Source organism: Pteropus alecto, unplaced genomic scaffold, assembly GCF_000325575.1.
Source record: "Pteropus alecto unplaced genomic scaffold, ASM32557v1 scaffold7, whole genome shotgun sequence".
NCBI lineage: Eukaryota > Metazoa > Chordata > Mammalia > Chiroptera > Pteropodidae > Pteropus > Pteropus alecto.
Window position 1 is genome coordinate 22,267,304 of NW_006494614.1, and position 10,013 is coordinate 22,277,316.

Genomic DNA, 10,013 nt, shown 5'->3' on the forward strand with positions numbered 1-10,013 from the left:
GCTATACAACAGTGTTTGTAGATTTTTAGAACTGGAAGGGGCCATTGAATAAGAAAAGTGAAACACAGAGAAATTAAGTGATTCATTCATAGTCAGCCAGACTGTGGGTGTAACAGATTCAGTTGTTAAGGTACTTGATAGGTCATGATCGGTTGGAAATATGTCACAGTAGTTTGTTACCACTAATAAAATTGTGGCATTTAAGTAGCAGGAGAGAAGGTTGTCAGTCTATTCTCTGCTAGTGAGCCAGGAATTGCACACTCAAGATTGGGCAAGGCCATACTATGAGTCGGATGCTTCCCGACACTGGAGACATAAAGGTTGAAAATCATGTGAGCTGGGAATCCAGGACTAGAACCTAGCATCCTGACTTTTCAAAGAGAGTTTTCTTTTTAAACTAACTTATAATAAAAGATAGAGTAGACTCTCAATCTTTAAACAACAAAAAAGAAGAAAACTTAAGATGCGGTTATTAGTGGCCCAAGGAAAACAAACATATCAAACGAAGCTCAGTGTGTAATATCTGTAGACCCCTTTCTTCCTTGGTTCCTCAAAGAGTAATTAATCACACTGATCTGGAGGGAATTTTATTTTTTCCTTTTTAACTTAACTTCTGCTTGTAGAGAGGTTAATATCTTGCCTAAACTTGGGTTTTGTAACGTGATATTTGAGCATGGCTTATTCATGTCTTATTCAAATATCTCGGATAAAACAAAACATCATTGACTTGGGCCTGCTCCTGTAAACCTCAATTTTCAAAAGCTTTCAGTGTTAATTACCTCCCACAACAAAGCAGTCCACAAGCCTCTTGATAATGCTCAGAGTGTCATATCATCAATCGCAGGCCTGCAATTCACAGTAAAATCTAATTTCTTGTAGTTACTGCTGAGAGTTAGGCTGCCTTAATCAATTGAATTCCTAAAGAAAATGAGCATCTCAGAAGTAAACCTGAACTTACTTAAACAAGCATCCAATCAAAATTTCCAGCAGCAGTGGAGCTTCCTAATTTGGTTCATTCAATACATGCTACTCAGCAGTTTTAAGGACATACTTTCTAGAATATAGTGAGATCTTTCCTTATTAGAGAAAAAAAAATTGAATAGAAAGCAATTCATGCAATATTAATAACTTGCTCCATTTTACAGCCTAGTAATAAAGTTATTTATGCTGCCAGAGGCATTTCATGACATTAGCAAGGGAAAGATAGAGGTAGACAGGAGAGCCAGGCCTGTGCCGTTTATAAATGGCAAAACTGCAGCACCTCCCTACAAGGCTACATAGCAGGACTGTGGCCAAGGGGAATGACCCTGGGACAAAATCTTTAACACACAGAAGAAGAGACAGAGACTCTAAATCAATCTTTGTCCTATCTTCTGAAACAAGTGAATAACAAAAATTGTAACAGATTACCATAGCCTGGACATAGATCATCTAGTCGCCACATTACAAATTTATCTCTTTCCCAGACCAAACATATTCTTTCAAGATTTAAATTACACATTGCACCTAGCTCCTCTTACATTAGCACAATTTATGCTGTCAATCATACTATCCCATACACAGAGATGTACTTTTTATTTTTGATTATGCACTGTTTTACGATATTTTATATTGTTTATTTTGTATCGTTTCCTATATTTGATTCTAAGCACCTAGAAAGCAATAATCACAACTTATCCAGTGCCTCTCTATCTCCCATAGCACCTGCCATAGTAGTAAATAAAAGAGCAATGCTGAAGAAGTATTTGTAAATAAAGGAATATGGTGCCAGAGTTTTGTCTGATAAATAGTTATAATATAGTCATTTTCCATGATCAGATCTAACACGTGCAAACAGAAGGAAGTGATGGCATAAATAATTCAAAATAGCAGATAATTGAAAAGTCATTTATATTTTACTTTGAAATACATTACGGCTGACCACAACTTTATAGAATAGCCCATTTATAGACTAGCCAGTAAATGATGAGTGGTATGCTGTGGTAAGAAAAAAGATGAACAAGCATGAGAAATATTGGACATATTTTGTCTACCTAACATTCACCTCCCCTCCCCCACTTCCTTATAGCATTTCAATATCTTCCTAGGTAATTATCTCCCCTATTATGTGCAATCCTGTTGGGAAAGTGAAATCAAGCATCACTGGAGGTTCCTTCAACTAACTTCCTTATCATTGCCTGGAATAGCAAAGGGCTGGTATATTACTAACTGTGGGTCAATCAGACTCTCTTTTCGAGGGCTTTGAATTTCAGGCCATGTTATACAAAGGCAGAAAAGAAAAACAAACATTCAGGGGTTGGCACATACATGGGGTGTCCTTTGGACCCTGCTTCTGAGATCTTCTAGAGATACTTAGGTTCCGTAAGTTCCAAGAGTTCTTATGATCTATCCTAGTTTCTATCATTCATTTTTAATAGAACTTGATAGAGTTAGTTTCTTTGGTTTACAATTAACACGCTATAACTATGTCAGGCCAGTGCTGCTGTGAGAAATGTGTAAATGAAAAACCAAAACACAGACACAGCACACTACCATGGCAGAGTCAGGGAGGCCACCATGAATTAGAATCAGGGTCAGAGAAGACACAGAAAGCGAGGAAAGGCAGTTGTTATGCACTCCTTAAATATAAGGAAGTAGAGGAGGCTGACTCATAGGACCAGAAAAGGGATGGGAACCAGAGTAAAAAGCAGATATGCTGTGAAGGTACCTGACTCTGCTACACCTGGGTGGGTCTGGCTCCCAATGTGGTCCCATTCCCAGCCCTATCTCTCAGGACAGTTTATATTTCTCTGGAATTTCATCATTTGAAGAAGCCCCTCTGTACCCTTCCAGAACTCTCAAAAGGAAAATACAGTTAAAGCGTGAGCTCTGTGGTCCAACTTCCATATGAAAGTCCCATTTCTACCAATTGCTATTTAAATTTTCTTATGTATCATGTAAGTCTCTTAATGGCTACCTCACAGGTTTTTGATGAGGTTTCAATAAGATAACCCAAATATGGCCATTACACACTACACCAAATGATCTTTTATGGCATGAATTGCATCAGATCTCTCCCTTCTTAAACTCTCCAAAGACTTCCCGTTGCAGAGTAAGAATAACGCTAATTACCAATGCCTATGATTTCTCATGACCTTGCTCTTGCCTACCTTTCCTATCTCCTTCATTAATCCTCATCACCAGTTCAAGTCACTTGAACTCTGGCACATACACTGGCCTTCTTTCTGTCCTTCAAATACAAGTCCATTCCTGCCTGCTCTTTCCTCTGCTGGAATGCTCTTCCCTCAGATCTTTGCATGACTCACCGCTTTTTATCAAATTCTTTTTAAATGCTGTCTTCTCCGACTTAACTATCCTTCCCTCAATAGACCCGCACCATCACTCTTTATTCCTTAATGCGGTATTATTTTCTCAAAAGGCTTAATTGCTATCTATAACTCTCTGTTTATTTGTTTGTTGCCTATTTACCTTATTAGGAAATAAGATCTATCAAAGCAGAAACATTGTCTAAATCGTTTACTACTCTATTCCGAGTACTGAATAAATGAATGACAATGTGCAGTGCTTAGCATAGTATCATTTTCCCCCAGAATTTCCTGAGTTTTCTACAGGGATCATAAATTGCTTTTATAATGAGGGGCTTGGGGTTGGGGGGAGGCAGGAAGAAGCTACTTCTTCTTTAACCAGGAAATGTTATTCCTTTAAAAAGTTCATCTGTCCCAGTACTAAGTCCTTGGAAAATTTTTCTCTATTGTTCTTTTATGGCATCTTTGGATTTCAAAATGTGACCTAGTTTCTAAAATATCATAATGTGGGCAGGACATAGGTATGCCCAGAGTCTAGGCAGAGTAATGTACAGGCAGCATGGGAGGCCAGCTGGCTAGGATAGACAGCGTTAGGGCAGGTGTCCAGAGGGATAAAATCACCAAGACCATATGTCAGCAGACAAGGAGTTGGCTTATAGGCTGAGAACTATGGATGCTGACAGTGCAGGTTAAGAGCTTTATAAATGATGACAGTGCCCTTCAAACTTAAGGTGAAGAAGCAGGGCACCTGTGCCAACAGGCAGGCCAGAGGCCATGCCTGGGGCAGGCAAGACTTCCCCTATGTAAAAGCAAGTCAGTTTCTCAAAAAACAAGATATGAAGTGGTTGAGGCCTTTTTTTAAGAGGTAGTCTGGGTTTATCTGGTCTGAGATGCCCCACAATTCAGATCATTGCTATTTATTCTTTGAGTGATGCCCAGCTAAGACCATTAGGTGACTCTGATCTGGTGATTCTAGACCTTCTCAGAGTCATCACTCAGGCCCTCCTGGGACCACTGGGGATACTCTGGAGAGGCTTTCTGGTGTCCCTTTATCAGTGTCTCCTTTGACAGGGGTCAGTGTCCCTTTACATGGGCTCAGGGTCAAGAATGAGGGAAAAAAGTAAGTTGACAGTTGCCATGAGTCCCACCCTCCATACACATGGTCAGGAAACCAGATTCCTGTCTATGCCTCTGCAAAAGAATGAGGTTAGTGGAGAATCTGCATTCTTCCTCTAACTGAAATAAATCCCCAGCCTGAGCCTGAGTGATCTGAAAAAGTCTATGAAGCTCTCAAAGAGAGAAAGCTAGTCATGTATCTGCTGGGAAACACTAAGTCTCCCTCCCAGATATCTTCCATGCCATTCACCGCCGACCACCTGTGGCAATGAGTGTCGGCTCCCAGTGGTGCAAACCAGGGCATGATCCAGATCCTGCCAAAGTAATTAACTTATATCCAACAAGTAAATTCAAAATTAAAAGGATTTTAAAATATAAACTGTAAGTTAAAAATTGCATTGCTGCTAATTCTGAGTGGGTAAATGGCTTGAAATTGGTGTTGAATTGACAAGTTTATAATAGGACTTGATTACTTCCACATGGTACTTAACAGGCACATAAAATTCCACTAATATGAAAAAATGTATTTTAAATGTCGGTTGATGGGGAAAAGAATACTTTTATATTACTAAAAAAATGCAAAAAGGAATTTTATGTCAACTTAAGTATATTATCTCAGAATATTGATTAAAAACTCTTCCAATAAAATAGAATAGCTTAAAATGACTATTTGATATTAATATGCATCCAGTTGATTGATGAAGCCTTTTCTTGTTTGTAAGAAACTATTTTAGACTTTTAAGTGAATTTGAATTATGTTTTAAACCTTCCAGCAAAACATTTGCCAGAGATTTCCGAGACTCCTTGGACTAGATATCATTTGCTGGTTTAATTGCTGGTTTAATCTCTGACATTGGGACCCTTCTGCCTTTGCACTGTGGCTGGCCCATCCTGCTCTGTCCTGTTTTGACTTGGTGACATAAACATGAGCAAGTAAACATAACTCAGACAGCATAGTTTAATAGCTAACATCTTAGACTCTGAAGTCAGACTGTCCGGGTTTAAATACTGATGAGGCCTCTTATTAGCTGTGTTACATTGGGCAAATTACTTAACCTTTCTGTGACTTTGTTTACCTCTCTGTGAAATACAGTACTACCTACTTCAAAGGTTATGAACAACGACAACAAAAGATTCCATCCACAGGATGAAGTTTATCCAATTAAAAAAAAAAAACTTTTAAGATTTGCACTGATACTGCCAAGACCTCCTTCCAAACTGCTAAATTCTAATAATTTGTACCATCTTCTCCACTTCTTCCAATCAATTCTGCTTTGAACAATGCCTGGCACCAAGCAAATGTTCAATAAATTTTGGTTGATATATTCAACCTTCCTCTGTATTCCTTAAAAGTAAACCCGTTTCGACAGACCACACCTGGGACCCCAAGACGTACCAGAATTAGCATCCAGTCCAGTCCTGCATGCACACATGGGCAACAGGCCATAGCAGACATGTTGTCTTGATAAACATGTCTCTTTTCTTGGACCACATAGTTACAGCCCTTAGAATTAAAGATAGTTTCACTCATTGAGTACCACTTTATGCCAGGCACTGTGCTTGTCATTTATAACATGATCTCATGTAATCTTTGCTTTCATCTTTGCATTGCTGTGGGACAAACAAAAATGTCAGATGAACTCTGATGTTGATATCTTTAAGAAGAGATAATTCTATTTCCCAAGCTCCTCAGCTAATGATATTTTTCAGTTCTTTGTATCAGAGTCTGATGGACATAAAATGATTCAGTAATGATTTCTGCTCCTACTCAATATTTTTATGAGAGACTTACAATCATATTTTTAAAAATTCACTGTATAAAGTGTGGCAAAATTTAACCCCATTTTTTTTTGTTTTACTTTTTATTGAAGTGTGAGAAACATACCAAAAAGTACACACATAATAATTATACTACTTGCTTTATTTTCACAAGCTGAATACAGCCATGTAACCAGCAGTCAGAAAAGAAACAAAACATCAACATTTCAGAAGCCTCTTTTGTAGTTCTGTCCTAACACCAACATGTCCACAACGGTTATCACCATTCCCACTGATATTACAATATCAATTCTACAATATTACAATATCCCCACTGATATTGTTTTGCCTGCATTTGTACTCTCTCTATATAGATTCATAGAATATAAACTCTTCTGTGTCTGATTTCTTTCACTCAACATTCTGTTTGTGAAAATCAACTCTCTTGCTGTGTATCATTATAAATGGTTCATGATCATTACTATCTAGATTTCTATCCTTGAATATACTACTATTTATTTATGAATTATGATGGCAGTTTGATGGCTAGTTTGAGGCTATTATGAATAGTATATGTGCTTTGGTGCACATATATATGCACTTCTGTTGAGAATCCACCTATGGTGTTAATTGCTAGGCCATAGGATATAAATATGTTCTACCTTAGTAATTACTGTCAAACAGCTTCCCAAAGTGATTATACCAATTTACATTCTACTATCAGTGAAGGAGCATTCCAGTTCCTCCATATTCTAACCACTACTTGGTATTTTCCTTTTTTTGTTTGTTTGTTTTTATTTTCGCCATTCTCATAAGGGTAGATCAGCTTGTGTTTGACTTATTCTTTACTTATCCTTCCCTCAGGGGCTGCACTCTCTGGTGATAATGCAGAATAACCACATGCCCAAATACACTGGGCCACCTGGAAGATAATCTCAGCACAGTGACATGGCCTAAAAAATAACAAATCTTACCCCCCAACACACACACACACACACACACAGACCTGAAAAAGCAACGAAGTCTTCGCTTCGTCTCTTGAGGAGAAGGTGGTGGGAAAATTACAACATGCAATACACAGCGGGACTTTCTAAGGATACTCTTCTGACAGCTCTCTAATATCTCACTGTCACGGCGGCTACCCCACTTCTTCCATAGGATTCCCCTTTCTGTTCTCCTCTCTGCTGGGGCTCCTCTCTGCCTTATACAGCCCCCTACCTTCCTTTCTTTAAAACTTCATGTCCAGCTGTTGACTTCTGAGCTCTCTCTCCCTCATTCCTTATCCTGAAGAGCACTCCTCAAGTCCAAAACAGATGGTATGGTTCTTCCTCCTTAGAGGTGGGAGGAGTGCCAGATCATAAGTATTATAACGTAATATTTCCCCCTAACACTTGGGTAGTAGAGAATTACGAGATATTAGTGTGTATACTATACTCTTAGTTGTCACCTGTCTCCTGTTCCAAGCTGGTAACCAGGGTCTGATCATTTCTTTCCATGGATAGCTTGGCCAGACAGAGAGCCAAACCCCTTGTAGCCAAGGGCCTTCTCACTCTTTTGCAAATCCTAAATCCTCAAAGGAGATTTCACCGGAGTTCTGGAAGAGAGCAGAAAAAGAAAAGTGCCTTTGAGAAGCAGCCATGCTGAGAGAAGAGATTCATCTCTCATGCAGTAAGAAGAGGACAAGAGACCTGGAGGGGAGGTGTCTACGAGGGGCAGCAACATGTGCTGTGTTCTATGGCAATGCCGGAATGAGGAAAGGGCTGCAGTTAATCTATACATGAAACTTTTGTGACAACTGGAAAAGGTGCCCCCTCTGGGCAGATGTAGGCCAAAAGGAGCACGGCTTTTGAACAGATGTGGTTTTGTCCAGAGTAAAAAGAATCAGCCTTGTACCAGGGCACAGGTTCTGGTGAGCAGGGTGCAGGTTGACTCTAAGCTTCTTCGTCCCATCAATCTAGCCTTTTGCACAAGCACAAAGTGCACCTTCACACAGTGTCCTTAAAAAAATGTAGCAAGTCCTCAGAAGGATGGCTCTGTAGTACATCTAGGGAGGAGAAAGCTCTATACTCCCACTCACTATAGAACAGAGAGCCATGAACATCAAGGAACTACTGATTTTAAAGTTTAGCTATGATATGTCAGCTGAGACCATGGTGGTCCAGCAAGTGGAGACCCTTTCCTAATCTGACACCATGTGACCTCCTGAATGCTGATATGATCCTAAGAGAATCGGGGACCCCAATTGATTGGGACTGGTTTCCTTCTAGTCTGATAAGATTGGAGTCAGAGTCTGTTTTATTTGATTTAAAAGCAATAAGAATTGTTATATTTCTTGTAGACTTGAGTTTATTTTCTATGCCTGTCACACCTGCGTTATAGTTCCTTTTAAAAATAAACCTATTTTTGATTAATGAAACTATAAAACTCAATTTGCAATATGACAGTGAAACTACTCCTGTGCAGGTCTAAACAAATAGATTTCTATTTAGTCCCTGTGAACATCAGAATACAATCTTAAATTTGAATGTAATCCTGTACAATTTTATGTGACATGATACCTAACTAGAGGCTATAATATTTATCATATAAAACAAGGAGAATTCAAGACTATAATGAGTAAAGATCTGACATTTCCAAGTATTCATGTTGGTACTTAGGCAGATTACTGTCAATATTTTCTTTGTTCCCTTGCTTTTTAGATTTTTTTTTTCAACTTGAGAAGCAGAAATATCTGAAGTGTAACTGCTGTCATATTAAAACATATTTTGAACTATTTGCAAGTGTCTGCAACTGAAATGTTTATTTTTGAGCACACAGTAGTGATTCGTTTTCATGACACTAAAGAGTGGTACTTGAATAACATAAAGCCTAATTTTGAGACAGCCAAATTAATAACGATTGAAGTTAAAAATTAACTTTATAAGTTATTGTGAGGTACTACTATCACAGTCAGAAACATCCAAAAACAAGTAAGAAAAGTAAGTTAATATTATTCTTATTTAACCTAGGATAAGTATGATTTTCTAATAATTTTTCCTTGTGAATAAAGTCTAAATAACAAAAGAAATATTTATTTAAAACTTATAACACTGTTTTCTTTTAAATTTTTCATAGAAATAACTACAAGAAGAATAATTATATCTTATAATAAATAAAATCATAATAGATAGCAAGAGTGACAAAAATCTGATTCCTCAATTAACATGTAGATTTTTAGGTACATTTCCTCTGAAGAGTTCAAAGCACTTGAAAATAGATTATCTTAACATACTCCATTTTGTAGAATGATAAGCAGGCAAATAAATGTTTATCCTCAATGTATAAACAAGGAAATGGAAGCACAACATTTTAACAGATTCCTCAAGACTACAGTTAGCCATTAAATTATTCATATATATGTATACTTTAATGCCTCCATGCCTTTCTGTTATCATAGGATTTCCCCCCCCCCCCCCCCCCCTTATTCTCACTCCTTCAAAATGCTTATATTCTAAGAGCAAACTGAAACATTAACCTCTTTCATCAAGCCCTCCCTGATTCTCAGGCAGAAATAGGTTAACCACGCTGGCTGTTATTCACCAATTCTGTTTGCATTAATTACTGAATATCATCCCTTTGGATTTTGAAGGTTTCTTAAATTATGCCTAAATACAAGCCAAAAAATAAATAGAAAATACACCAGAATAGTTAACCATGATTATGTGTGGGAGTTTTGCTGTGCATAATTTTTAACTTTGTATTTTCCAAATTTTCTCTTTATATCATATAATTTATGATTAGAAAAAGCAAAACAAAAGAAAACAAATGGGGGGAAGAACGTATTAAGTTTTACAA